This window comes from Pinus tabuliformis, chromosome 4_1 (assembly GCF_031772625.1).
Source record: "Pinus tabuliformis cultivar Carrire ecotype Pingquan chromosome 4_1, CPIR1, whole genome shotgun sequence".
NCBI classification, from domain to species: domain Eukaryota; kingdom Viridiplantae; phylum Streptophyta; class Pinopsida; order Pinales; family Pinaceae; genus Pinus; species Pinus tabuliformis.
In genome coordinates this window covers 312,378,045-312,392,913 of record NC_142303.1, presented here as the reverse complement: position 1 = coordinate 312,392,913, position 14,869 = coordinate 312,378,045, and positions in this window count along the sequence as shown.

The following is a 14,869-nucleotide window of genomic DNA, read 5'->3' as shown; positions in this document are numbered from 1 at the left end:
ATAGCATTGTATATGTTGTTAAACCTAGCACAATACTCCAAAACCGTTTCTTGGGGACCTCTTTTAATAGTGTTATATTCACCAAGTATATGGTGCGGATCTCTCTTTTTCTCCCATCTGTTGGTAAATTCCTGGTATAGAACTTCAGGGGTTGCAATGGAATTTGCATTTAAGGATCTAAACCAAGTTCTGACATCCCCAGTTAAGCTTTGAACAAAAATTCTCATCCTAACACTGTCATCATCTATTTCATAGGTCTCAAAGTGGTCTTGCATCTTTTTAGCATGCTGGATGGCTGTCAAAGGGCCATGGGAGTCAAAAAATGAGAGTCTAGTTTGGTAGTCTTGGGGTAGAGCTGGAGCATTGGCTGGTATCTGCAGAGGTGCATATCTGTTAGCCATGTTTATGGGATTTATAGGGTTAATAGGAACAAATGGGACAACAGGGATTACAGGTGTAACCGGGTTAAGAGGATGGGTAATAAGTGGGGAACTGGTTGAGGGAGTGTGTGCAGATGGTGAAGATGGGAGAGAAGGGCTGTGAGGTGTTGATGATGAGCTAGGGGAATTAGGTGTGGAACGGAAAAGGACTTTACAAGGAGTTGGAATGAGGATAGGTTGGTCTAAACTTATATCTGAATCAGCAAGCTTCTCCTGCTTTTGCTGTCTCCTTATGTTCTTTGGTATGATATTTGGGTTATCGACGATGATGGGTTGATTAGGGTCAGGGTTTGCCCTAGTGTGCCTTGGGTTTCTTTTGGGAGCCAGCTTCTAAGTATTCTTTAGAACTTTATACAGAAAGTTTTGTATGTACAAGGACTAGGTAAGAATTCTGGAATGACTATATATTTCTCAAAGCTAGGATGAAGTTTCCCTAGTTAGCTCTTCCCTAAAGCTGTCCCTGTGTTTACAGAAACAGTCCTAAGGCCTCTTGGCTAGTTTCAGGCTTGATGGTAGCTTTTGGAAATAGATAGTAATTGAAGAAATCTTAAGTCCCCAGTGGAGTCGCCATTTATGTTAACACCCAGGTTGTTCCCTATGACTCCCAAGGGAATACGGCCGGGGTAACCACTAACCAATCTTTGGATCACTGTTCCTAGCCAAACTGTGATCAGAGAGGGCTCTCTCTTTATGATTTGCAACTGTTTGTGATAGGGTTTTAGGCTAGCTATTATGTACTGATTTTTTTGTTTATGTTTTGGTTGATGAAACTCCTTTTAGGTTCTAGTGAAGTAGTTTTCTGAGAGGTTGAGTACCATTGGGCAATGGAGTCTGTGGCTATATGTGTTTGAAACTTTGAGATGAAAGATGGAACTTACAGGGCCATTTGAGTGCTTAATAGAACAGTTTTTTGATTAAATGACTGGAAACAGGTAATACAAACAGTGAAAGCATTTAAGAATTTTCACTTGTTATCTATATGTTCCCAACAGACAGCTTTAAGAGGAGAAAACAGAGGTCTTAGGGGCAAAATTGAATCCCTGAGAATGACTGTCACAGTAAAAGACACAGTTTTGAAATGCAGCAATTAAGAATTACAATTCTGTCACTGTATCTGAGGAAAACATGTATAATAGCTCAGTTTGAGTCCAGGGTAAACATTGTTAAATCCTGGGACTATCCTTTCACCTTGCTATCAAGTGTAAAAACATTTGAACAACAAAAGAGAACAAAAGACTCAAAAACACATAACAAAGAGATTTGAGAATACTTGCTGTTTTATGCAACACCCTGGAATCCTGTAACATTCATCTTTCACCACAATACATCAAAGAACACCAAGCCTTGGAAATTCCATTCTTCCTTTGTATTAATTCTCTGAAAATATTACAACGAGCTAGAGCTTTTCAAAGAAAATAACAACAACCCTTTTCACTGCTGTGAAGGGTGAATATATACTTGCGGTCATTTACAAAATATCTGAGTCCTGAGTTATCTCAGATTTTACTTTCTTACCAACTACTTAAGATATTATGGCCAAAATTTAATGCAGCATTGATTACAGAGTACAGGCATTTTAATGCTCTGTCAGAAGATATTTTAGCCTTTGGAGACAGCTAAGTCGGTCGAGATATTCTGAGTAAATGCTGGAAAATCTGTCTTTAATGCTTTGTACGCTGTGTCTTGGACTTGTCACCTGTGATTGTGACTGTTGCTTGTGGTGAGTCAATGGTCCTGCTGAGTTGGCTCAGCCTCTGCCTCTTCCCTGTAGATATCTTTCCTCAAAACTGTGCCTGCGCATGTATGCTTATTTGCCTGTAGAAATGGCGCTACTGATTCTGGCCTGACAAAACTGTCTGTGTCAAATTTCTCCAGGCATCCTGTGTGGGCAGTTGGTGTGCTAAGATTGCCCCTAGAGTTTCATCTGCTTCTGTAAATTTGAAGAAGTTAGGTGGTGTATCAAACAGATGCTCAACTTCATTCATGAGGAAAAACAGGTTCTCCACTCTGTCATACATACTCTGCCCGGTGGCTGGCCCTGGTTCTGCTGAAGTGCTGGGCGGTTGTGCAATCTCTGCTACTGCCTGGGCATCAATTCTCTTGTTGTAATTCTCTAGGGTGAGCAGTCTTCCTACACTGCTTAAAATGCTGGGGAGGCCTCTGTTCTGTAGTGCCACGAATTTCTCCAGGAATCTGTTGATTTCAGTTTGCATATCCTGTGTCCTCCTCTCCAGTGTTCCAACCAAGTTCCTCAATGTAATGACTCTTTTGCTACAGCAATTGCTTCTGTCCTGTTAGTGATTCCCATGACAGCTAATTGAGAGCTAGTCTTATAGTTCAGAGTATTGATTATCCTTGTAGCAGCTTCTGGCATGTGTCCAAGGCTCGCCCTGGCTCTCTGTATTTCTTTGTTTGCTTTAGTGATGAGCACCATTTGCTCATCCATGGTCTCAATATATTGCCACTGTTTGGCAATGGACCTTCCAATGTTGCTCCATAGCACTGCTTTCATTTCAGCTGTCACCTTTTCTAGTGCAAGCTCCTTCTCTAGTTCAGCAATTCTTCTCTTAAGAGCTTTTACCTCTCTGTCCTTGGCTGCCTCATTCTGTTTGCTCTTGTCAAACCTTTCATTTACCTTAGTCAAGGTTTTCTTAAGCTCATCCAGCTCTTTGATTTGAGATTCCATGGCTTGGATCTCAGCTTGCAGCTTTTGCATGTCTAAGCTAGCAGCCTGTTCTGATGTTGTAGTTGTTGCTGCTGTGGATGGTGCTGTAGTTTCTGTTTGCTGAGGAGGAGGAGTAATCTTTGGAGGGGTTTCCTCAAGATTTATTATGACAGGAGGAGGCTGGGAGGGTTGGCCCTCTTCTCTTTGCTTCAGTGTTTCCTGTAGTGCTGCCTTTGCAGCTTCAGTTTGTCCTAGCTGGTCCTGAGTCCTGACCAGCTCTTTGTATAAGGACACCAGCAGATCTGTAGCATCTTTCTCTTGCCTTTGCTGGGCAACTTCATCTGTCTGTGGATGGATGGTGGCCGGGAGTTTGATTTTCTTTCTTAGGGCTGCCATGTCTGCATCCCTTATCTTCAGGAGCTCTTGGATGCCTTTGACATCTTTAGGATCATGCCCTATCTCTATAATTACCTCTTCCAAGGACTTGATCCTATTGTCCTTGGCTTGTGATGAAGCTCTTTCTAACTCCAGCTGAGAAGCTGTGTTGTCCAGGCTGCTCTTTAATTTATAATTCTCCAATGTCTCATCTGCCAGGGAGGCATACACCATTTCACCAGTCTGCTTATGTAGTTCAATCTTGTCCATGGGGTGTATGTCTTTGGCAAGAACCTCCATGTTGGTTCTTAGATAGTCTGAGGTGGACTGAGGCTGCAAAGTTGTAGGCATGAAGTGGCTCATTATCATTTTGCCTTCGCTCACATCGAAAGCAGACATGAGTCTCTGCTGGTTGCTAGGAGCTAGGTTCAACAAGTGATCGTACAGCTGCACTTTTATTGGATCACTCCTCCTTTTTATGTCAATGAATTGCTGTTTTATACTTGACTGCCCTTTTCTTGTTTGACCGGAGGAGCTGACCTCTCCTCCCATTGTCATGTCATGTCCTCGCTGGGATGAGCTGGCCGAAAGTTCTCCACTGGGTGGGCCCATGCCCATGGCTTGCCTTACTGCTATGTCCTCCTCTTGGGAGTCATTCAGTCTCTGTCTCTTCTCACCCCTGATGAAAGATGAGGTGTGGGGGGTCTCTCTCTCTCTTTTCCTTGTCACATCCTCCTTTTGTGGTGTTTGGAGGACTGATGTGTCTATATTGGTGTCTGTCCTGGGAGGCACATTTGTTTGAGGCTGCTGCTCAGTATTGCCAGGTTGATCTGTCCCCTTTTCCTGCTGCAAGGGCTGTTCACTGGACTGTGCTTTTTCTTGTTGCTGCCCCAGTTCTTGCTGTTCCATTTCTTCTTGCTGCTGTAGCAAGGTGTCCACTTGTTCCTCTGTCAATACAGGTGGCTGTTCCACCTGTTTACCTTTGTCTTTGCTTGCTGCCTGGGATGTCTTCTCAGTGGTTTGCTGCTGTGCTGCTGAAGATCCAGCAGCTGTTCCACTTTGCTTTCTGTAGGAGTGGGGCACCTGTGCACAAGTTTCCAAGTCAGTTTCCTTTTGTACATTCCTGGCTTCTTTCTCAAGCAATTCTACCTCAGTGAGTTGTTCTATTAGTGTACCCTCTTCCCAATCTAGTGCATTGGCATACTTTTCTATTTCCGGTTGTCTTTTATGTGCATAGTTGCCCAGTCTGTATCTAATTCTCCTGAGGGAAATACTATGATTGGGGTCATAAGGAATCCACTCAAAACTGGTCTGCAATCTGAGGCCTTCCAGCATGCTGTGTGCCTCTTTCCATCCTTCCTCTTTCTTGTTATACAGGAAGGAACCTAGCTGACTTCTTACCTTCAATTGTGACTTCTTGTTTCTACTCTGAAAGTGAAGGTAATCTGAGTTCCCAAACTGCCTGAAATACTCCAGGGCAAAAAGCCTCATGGGGACATACCTTGGCAATCTAAATGGGTTCAATTCACAGCCATATATCCTAATGACTGTGTGGTTCTGGTAGAAGTACCAGTTGCCAATATTGTAGGATTTGTTCAGATGTAGAATCCTCCTCATTTCATCGGTTAATCTAGGAGGAGGAGTACCTTGCAGAACTGTTAGGGCCGGATGAACAAATAAATCAATGAACTCACAGTATGTATAGGGTGATACTGAGGTAAAATGAAACACAGAGGTCCAGAAAACAACTGATCTTGGGCTTCCTTGGGCATTGAGTGGCCTCAAAGGAACTGAGAAGGTAGCTGGCTGATAGAAAAGGAATAAATGATAGATATATGAGGAGTACCTGAACAGTCTCTCCCTTTTCAAATTCATGAACTGATCATGGATTTTCTCTGCTATGTAAGTTGCATAATCATACTGCACAGCTGGAGGCTTACCAGGGGCAAACATGGACAGCATTGCCATTATACTTTCATCTACATCTTCCAGCCCCCTGAACCCTAGGACATAGCTAATTAGGTCCACCAGCATTCTGCCCAACTCATTCAGACAATGGTACCCAATAGGAGGGGTTCTGACTGTTTCAGAGCCTGATATGACAAACAGTTGGTTGATTTTGATAATCTGGTCACTGGACAGCTTGATCCCTGTGTTAATCAGATTCTGCATGGACAGAGGGGTCAATTTCTTGGCTGTATTGAAGTGCAGCATCTGGTTTATGCTCTCTGGGGTGATCTGGAACAGGACTAGGCCTGTGGGGCTTATGACTGCCCTTTGGCTGGGGTCATAGCATTCCTGGCAGCTGTAAATGAGCTCTGGCATTGGATTGACTTGGGGAAGGTTGTATATGGGCAAATTTGACTCCCAAATCCCCAAGATATCTGCTCCACTGAGGTGCTGGGCTCTTAGTTCATTCAGCATTAGCACATTATACTTGGTTCCCATGGGAAACCAATCCAGCATTTGGTAGTCCATGTCTCCCAGGGCTTTCCATGCTAGTTCTTGGTGAGGTGCATTGATGGGCTTAATGTTTAGTGCAATAGGGGTCTCCATAGCTGTTCAAGTTACCAGAATTGCAAATAGACAGGTGGAATGGTGAAAACACAGTCTGGAGGCAGTCTTCTGTGGAAACAGTTGAGGTTTTGAGTGTTCAAGGGGAATTCTCTCAGTAGCAATTGAAATACTACTGGAGTCTAGTGATAGAACCTCTCTGTGGTGTGACTGAACTCTCTAACAGGGTGAAATATGTCTATTAGCAATTCTGCCGGGAAAACGCAGAATTACAGAGGTTTAATGGGAATTGCAGGTTTTTAGAGCTCTGCCAGTGTTTCTTGGCCCTCACAGTGACAATGCTGGATGAATGAAGGGGAATGAACGGTGTAAATCTAGTCTTTATGGTTCTATTATCCCTGTGAGCAATTTTGAGCTTAATGAAGGTCGTATGGAGGGCGAAATGGTCTAAATACCTGTAATTCGACGAGCAGAGGTTGACACACAGGTGCACAGGTGCTTTTTGAGGAGGTCGCCCGGGCTAATCGACTGGTTGGCGAAAATTCGAGCTCAAACGGTCAAGCAGAGCGCTCAGTAAAAAACACAGTGAAAATGGTAAAAACACGGGAAAATTTGGTAAATATGGGTCATTTTACCATTTGGCGCTTTTTTCTGCTGACGTCAGCATGACGTCATTGGTGGGTCATGGTGAGGTGACGTCAGCTGACGTCATCGGGCGACGTGGCAGTGGGCGACTGGTCAAAGGTGAGGCGAGGTGGAAGCCCAGTCAGCAGTGAGGTGGGCCAATAACATAAGCGGGTACGGGCAGGCAACGACGTGGCGGTGAATTAGCGGCGGGTAGGTGGCGGTTAACGTGCAACGGTCACGGTTAAGGCCTTAACCGTCGCAGTCTCCCGGGGCGGTTAAGGTACGGCGCGGAGGATGTCAGAGCGGGCTCCGAGATGGTTTAACGCCCGACGCGTGGAGGAGGCGTGACAAGGCGCAACGTCACTTCCCCGGAAGTTAACGTGCGGTCACGGGAGGCGCTCCGATATTGCTGTAGGCCGTCGGATCTGGTGGGCTTGATCCGACGGCTGGCGGAGGGGTAACATGCGCCTTTGATATTATGGGCGGAAAAATCAAAATTTGTGGGTTTTATGTGGGTTTTTTCAAATGTTTTGATTAAACCACAATGCGGTAGGATTGGGAAACGTGCCAGAGGCGGGCATTTGACCTTTGCAAAGGTTTTATAGGCAAAATGGGTTCGGAAAGTGGGTTTTAGCAATGCAGAGGTGATTTGAAGGCAAATTGTCTTGCAGCAAAAGGGAAATGGGTGGAATAGGTTCACCAAAGTGGCCAGATGCCATTTGGTCCCTTTTTTGAAAAATACACGGCTATTATGCCTAGGGGAGGGAATATACATAAGATTTGGGGTTTTATACACCTTAGTGTTAATACTATTAGGGGTAGGGGTAAGATAAGGGATGTTATATAGTAGAATTAGGAGTTAATATGAATGAAGGAGGGGGATTTAGAAAGGGAGTGTTAGTGATGGAGTAGAGAGGGAAAGAGAAGAAGTTAGTGATGCTCTTTGCTGTAATTTCATGGAATTCACCACTTTGTTTGCTGATAGATCAATTGCCTTGGCAAGAGACCTATTGATACTTGTGTAATGGTGATCATATTCTTTCTGCAACCACAACTGCCTACCCAACTATTTTGCCTAGCATTTTTTGTTTCTTCTTGGAGGGGCACTTGAACTTGCAACCCTCAATTGCCTTTTCTTTTCTTTGGCTTTTTCCTCTTTTTCTCTATCTACTTCTACCCTTATGTCCTCCAAGGTCCCAGATTAAACTTTTGGGAACCTTTGCTTCTCTACCTGAACTACTTGTCTGCCAAGATTAAGCTGTTTGGACAGACCTCTTTCTCTATTCTACAACTCAAAATTGAAACATGGCATGATCCAGATTAAACTGTTGAATCATCCACAAAAATTGAAATAAGGTCCTCAATACTTGAAACACTTACCCAGCTCTTGCTTTCTAGGAAATATGGGATCTTTGGGATACCAAAGCAGAGCATATTTGGCTTTTCTCTTGCCAATCATGAAATATGAAACCTATTACTATAGGTATCCAACAGTGGCTCCACATGGGGATGGTTTTTCTTTTGAAAGACCAAGAACAGCAGGTCAGATTGCCTTGTTGCTTGACTGCCCATCTTTGTCTTTAAAATCTGCTGCATATAATCTGTCAAAATAGTGTGCTTCTTTCTTGGAGAACCTCTGATTCTATCTGCCTGTTGCTGCTAGGTGCAGCATTTGGGAAAACCTCTTTATACAATTTAAATCACAAGAGAATATGTACAATTGCATATATACAATGAACCTCTGAATTTCTATCATAGTGAACAGTCAAAATAGTGCTTCAGCATCCTGCCATTGACAGGACCTTCATCCAGCTCAGTTATAGTCAAGCTTTTTAGGAAGTAGGTGTTATTACCTTGTACTGCTTGGACAGCAAATGGTCCTTTCCATAAAGAATCAAACTTCCCATGTTTTCCTTTCTCTTCTCTTCTTGCATCCCACTTTAAAACTTTGTCCCCCACATTGAAATCTTCAGCTTTAGTTCTTCTGTCAAAGGCCTTTTTCAGTTTCTCTTGTAGTATCTGCACTCTGCTGAAAACTTGTTCTCTGGTCTGCTGTAGACAAATTATCTGGTTAATCCTTCTTTGCATGTCATTTGGCTCTGCTTGGCTTTCTTGTAGAAGTTTCATAACTGGCACTCCTAGTGATGAAGGAAATCTGGCCTCTAATCCATAGACTAACTCATATGGGCTGGTCCCAATTGATCTTTTGGTGGTTAATCTGTCTGCCCATAAAGCATTTACTAGTTTCTTATGCCAGTTCTTTTTGTTCTCTTCCAGCACTTTCTTTATGATGTTTATCAGGCTTTTGTTTGATGATTCAGCGAGACCATTTCCTTGAGGATAGTAAGCTGTAGAATGGCCCAAAGTAATGTGAAATTTATGGCAAAAGTTTACCATCTTCTTGGATCTGAAGGCAGCAGCATTGTCTGTTATTATCTTGTCTGGGCAGCCAAATCTAGCCAGTATATTGTTCTCCAAAAATTGAATGATTACTGAATCATTTGCTTGTCTGCATGGGGCAGCTTCAATCCACTTGGTGAAGTAGTCTGTTGCTGTTAGAATCCATCTGTGTTGTCCTGAAGATGAGGGGTGAATTTCTCCAATGAAATCCAAGCCCCATTGTTGAAAAGGTCTCTCTGTTGCAATGGGCCTCAAAGGGAGTGGCAGCAACTGTCTTTTGCCTTCAAACAGTTGGCACTTGTGGCATGATGTTGTGAATTTCTTCATATCTGAGAACATAGTGGGCCAGTAATAACCAGCCCTTAATATCTTGTCCACAGTGGACTTCCAGTACAAATGTCCACCACAGTCTCCAGCATGGAATTCTTGCATAATATTGTCAGTTTCACTCTCAAGAAGACAGTGCAGCAAAATACCTTCATGGTTTTTCCAGAGTAGATTCTCATCTATCACACAAAATTTAGATGTTTTCATTTTTAGGAACCTAGACTTAGTTCTGGACAGTCCTGGGGGAGCACACAGGTTTTGTAACACATAACAGATATCAGAGTACCATGGAGATTGTTCAAAGGCTACATTGATCTTTGGAGTCGCCAGCTCTGTTTCACTGTCCATTTGGTTGATATCTAAAGCTTGGAAATTTGCTTCTGTCATTAACTTGGCCAAACCTTGCCCTTTTATCAGCTTTGTAGGCTTTATTTCAATGTCAAATTCAAGTATGTTTGCAATCCATTTTCCTCTCCTTCCCTCTAAGTTTTCTTGTGTGAGAATGTCTTTGACAATAGGACTTGGTACATAAGCTACAACATGGGAGTAAAGGATGTAAATCCTAAAGTCTTTGATGGCTTTGATCAAGGCATAGGCTTGTTTCTCCATTATTTGGTACTTTAGGGGGGCATCCCTAAGAGCTCTGCTGAAAAAAGCAATGGGCTTTTCATTCCCTTGGTCATCTTTCTGTAATAAAACAGCAGCAATAGTGTGTTGGGAGGCAAAGGAGAAAATGATGAAGTCTCTGTCAAACTGAGGGTTAGTTAACACTGGGGTTTGAGTCAAGGCCAATTTTATACTTTCAAAAGCTTGTTTTGCTTCAACAGTCCATTTGACCTTTGAATCTTTCTTTAGCATATTGTTTAATAATCTGATTAACTCTGCTAAATTTGGGATAAACCTTCTCAAAAAGTTGATTTTTCCCAAGAATCCTTGCAGCTCTTTGACATTCCTTGGGTGAGGCATTTGTAGGATAGCTTGTATCCTATCTGGATCAATTCTTATGCCATCTTTCGAAATGATGTGTCCTAGAAGTTTCCCTTCTTCTAAGCCAAATAAAGACTTCTTGGGGTTTAAGGAAATACCATATTTCCTGCATGTTATGAAGATTTGTCTCAGATGTTTCAAGTGTTCTTGGTCAGATTTTGAAAAGGGTGTAAGATCATCTAAGTAAATGACCAAGAAATCATGAATTTCCTTTGCAAAAGCAATGTCCATTGCTCTCTGAAATGTTGCCCCTGCATTTTTCAATCCAAAGGGCATCTTCACATACTTGAAAGTACCCCATGGGGTAGTAAATGCAGTCTTGTCTTGATCATCAGGGTGTACCAGGATTTGATTGAAACCTGAGAAGCCATCCAACAATGATATTCTTGAGGCTCCTACTACTCTTTGAAGGATGTGGTCCATTTTGGGTAAGGGATAATTGTCTTTGAGTGACACTAGGTTCAAATTCCTTAAGTCTACACAAAGTCTAATCTCACCAGTTTTCTTTCTTGTAGGGACCAAATTTGAAATCCACTCAGAAAACCTGATTGGTGCTATGATCCCAGCTTTGAACATTTTTTGTAATTCCTTTTCAATGGAAGGAAGAAGCACAGGATTGATTCTTCTCAATTTCTGTTTGAATGGTTTTTGATCAGGCTTGAGGGGAATGGTGTGCTGGATAACAGAGGTATCATAAGACTTCAAGTCTTCATAACCCCAGGCAAAGACATCTTGGAACTCTTTAAAGAGATCAACATATTTGGGTTTTTGATCAGGGGGCAAAGCAGCAGATAGCTTTATTATTTTAGGCTTGTCAGTGGTACCAATGTTACATTCTTCAATTGTTGCATCTAATGGCTGCATCTTTGGTTTCCTGGGGACATCATTTGAGTCAAAAATGTCCTCTAGTGGGGTAAGGCCTGCTGGAAGAAGATTGTCTTTGAGTTGTATGATTTCATCTTCAGCGTTGCTCAGCTCTTCACAGTCAATTTGGTGAATTTGCTGAATGTTTTCTTTGTTGAAAATGGTTGGACTGAGTAGTTGTTTTGCTGTCCTAGGTGACATTGGGTGGGCAGACTGTTGAAACTGTAATTGTGATTGACTTGCTCCATCAACTGTTTGAGATTGACTTGCTGTCTCAAGGTCAATATTTAATCCTGTAAACTCTTGTTGCAAAGTTAAAAAGTTGTTTATTTGCCTATCATTCTCAAATACTTGCCACTCTTTGACATTGTTTGGAATAGAAGGCCTATATTTGACTTCTGCTGTGAAACAATTGTTGGGTTGTAGTGGGAATTTGAAGGTGCTGGCAAATGTTGCCAAGCTGTGAGCATGGAGATTGTGGCCCCTTGGAATCTTTGTGATAATAAACTCGGAGAAAGTTTCTAATATTTCAATTACAGCAGACCTATAGGACCTTAATCTTTTGTCATTGGTGACAAAATCCCCTTTTACTTGTTGAATTACTAGATCAGAGTCCCCCATGATTGAGAGGCTATGTGCTTGTAATGATTTTGCAATCTTGAGGCCTAGTAGCAGAGCTTCATATTCTGCCATATTGTTAGTGCATTTAAAGTTCAATCTATAAGCCCGGCCTTGTGCACAGGCTTTCTCTTTGTTATGTATCCATACTCCAGCTCCTGCCCCTAACTTGTTAACTGAGCCATCAAACTCTAGGACCCACAGACTATCTTGCTGGTCAGGGGATCTTAAATTCTTTTCATGGGATGGCCATGTGAGCATGAGTTGAGGTTTCTTTTCCCATTTGTCTCCTAGGATAATTTCATCATTTGTTTGACAATTTTTGACAACTAAAGGAGGGTAAATGGGTACTGTTGGGCTGATTGAAATTTGGCAGGTGCCACTTGTTTGATCAATGTTTTGTTCTTGTATGGGTGTTTCGGTCTTAATGTCATTGCTTAAGGAGCTTGTGCTGTCATTAAAGAGGATGAAGGAGTCTATGTCCGAATGGACAGCATATATTGGAAAATTTTGAGGCTTTTCTTCACTGCTGACCATATATTTCATGAGTGTTTCCCTATAAAGTCTCTTGGGTTGTCCAAAGACAGAGATGGTTGCATATGACATGTCTAATTGCAGGGAGCCTTGGAGCTTGGCTCCCCATGATCTTGATAAGAGCATTCCATATTTGGGTGGGATATCAGCAACAACAACATCCATTAAAATGGTTTTGTTGGGGAATTGAACCAGGGACACACATAAATCCTTAATTAGGCCCAAGCATTTGACTTGACTAGAATCAAAAGAAAACAGGTCTTTGTATGGTCTTGTTATATCCAAGTTTAATCTTTCCATGACTGCTTTTGGCATAAGGTTGTGAGAGGCACCTGAGTCAAACATTGCATTATGCAGTATTTTATCATGAACATGCAAGCTGACATAAAAAGGTAAAACCCCTGTGACTACTGTTTTTCCATCTACCTCTGGGCCAAACAGTAATTCTGGAGTGTCATCTAGCACATTTACATCATCTTTGTTGTTGGTGAGCTGAAGGGATTTTTTGATCTGTTGCTTATATATGTCATGCTTGGCTAGCTCTGAAAGGGGAATTGCTATCTTTAACTTGCCAATCTCTGTTCCTAGGTCAAAGGGTTTATCCACCTGAATTTTAGAGTCACGGATAGCAGTCCTTTCTCTGTTCATTGAATCTTCTTGTTGGATTTCATCTTGATTTTGGAACCTGCCCCTCATGCCCATGTCTTGAGGGGTAATGTTCGGATTTGGGTGGGAGGATGAGGTTGCCGACGGCTGTTGTGGTGTGGACAATACTTCAGTGACCTCCTCAACCACTACTTCCTTTGCAGGCAAATTTGTTTTGTCATTAGGTTCAGTGACTAAGGTTTCTTTGATTGCTGTTTCTCCTTTACCTTTTCAGGCTGATTTGCATTTACAGTCCGACTTCTTAGTTTGTATTGTTTATGGACTTCATAGACAGCAGTATCATACCCTTGTTTAAAGTCAAAGGATTCTCCTGATTGTGTTTGGAATGTTTTGTCTTCATCCTCGTCATGGTCTTCTTGTGTTAGGAAAACATGGCTTTTACCATCCAGACCTATTAAGTTGATGTCAGGATCTTCATTGAGCTGATTAGCTGAGGAAGTTTCTGCATAATTTTCTTGAAAAGGGGGTCTGATATCTTGGTCAGCACCTGTCTTCCCTATATTGGGGTTCTGTGTTCTCCTAAAATTTGGGTTTCTAGGAGGATTGTTTTGTGGTGCCTCCCATGATGACTTTCTTTCTACTGATTCCACTCTCTCACCTAGTCTTTTCATGCTGTTTAGTATTGCATCCAACTTTTGATCAAAGCCTGAGGGCTCTTCTTTGAAACCAACCTTCTTTTCCAGCTTTGCCCTGTTTCTTTTGGCAATTAGGTTGGCCTCTACAGTGACTGCAACTCTTTGGGCTTCTGCAAGGGTTGGAGGGTCTCTTTCTCTCAACTGATAGGCCATATCAGAATCAAAACCATCAGGGAAGTTATAAAGGGCCAAATCAGGAGGGGGCCTTAAGTTCTGGGGAATAGCATTGTATAATTGAGGGGGCGCTTAGGAGTGACCTCCTAATTATCATTTGCTATGAGGCAAGCATATGCAATACTAAGTGCACCGCTCTCATTGGTCATATGGTGCCCTATCTATTGTATATGTTGTTAAACCTAGCACAATACTCCAAAACCGTTTCTTGGGGACCCCTTCTAATAGTGTTATATTCACCAAGTATATGGTGTGGATCTCTCTTTTTCTCCCATCTGTTGGTAAATTCCTGGTATAGAACTTCAGGGGTTGCAATGGAATTTGCATTTAAGGATCTAAACCACGTTCTGACATCCCCAGTTAAGCTTTGAACAAAAATTCTCATCCTAACACTGTCATCATCTATTTCAAAGGTCTCAAAGTGATCTTGCATCTTCTTAGCATGCTGGGTAGCTGTCAAAGGGCCCTGGGAGTCAAAAAATGAGAGTCTAGTTTGGTAGTCTTGGGGTAGAGCTGGAGCATTGGCTGGTATCTGCAGAGGTGCATATCTGTTAGCCATGTTTATGGGATTTATAGGGTTAATAGGAACAAATGGGACAACAGGGGTTACAGGTGTAACCGGGTTAAGAGGATGGGTAATAAGTGGGGAACTGGTTGAGGGAGTGTGTGCGGATGGTGAAGATGGGAGAGAAGGGCTGTGAGGTGTTGATGATGAGCTAGGGGAATTAGGTGTGGAACGGAAAAGGACTTTACAAGGAGTTGGAATGAGGATAGGTTGGTCTAAACTTATATCTGAATCAGCAAGCTTCTCCTGCTTTTGCTGTCTCCTTATGTTCTTTGGTATGATATTTGGGTTATCGACGATGATGGGTTGATTAGGGTCAGGGTTTGCCCTAGTGTGCCTTGGGTTTCTTTTGGGAGCCAGCTTCTAAGTATTCTATTAGAACTTTATACAGAAGGTTTTGTATGTACAAGGACTAGGTAAGAATTCTGGAATGACTATATAGGTCTCAAAGCTAGGATGAAGTTTCCCTAGTTAGCTC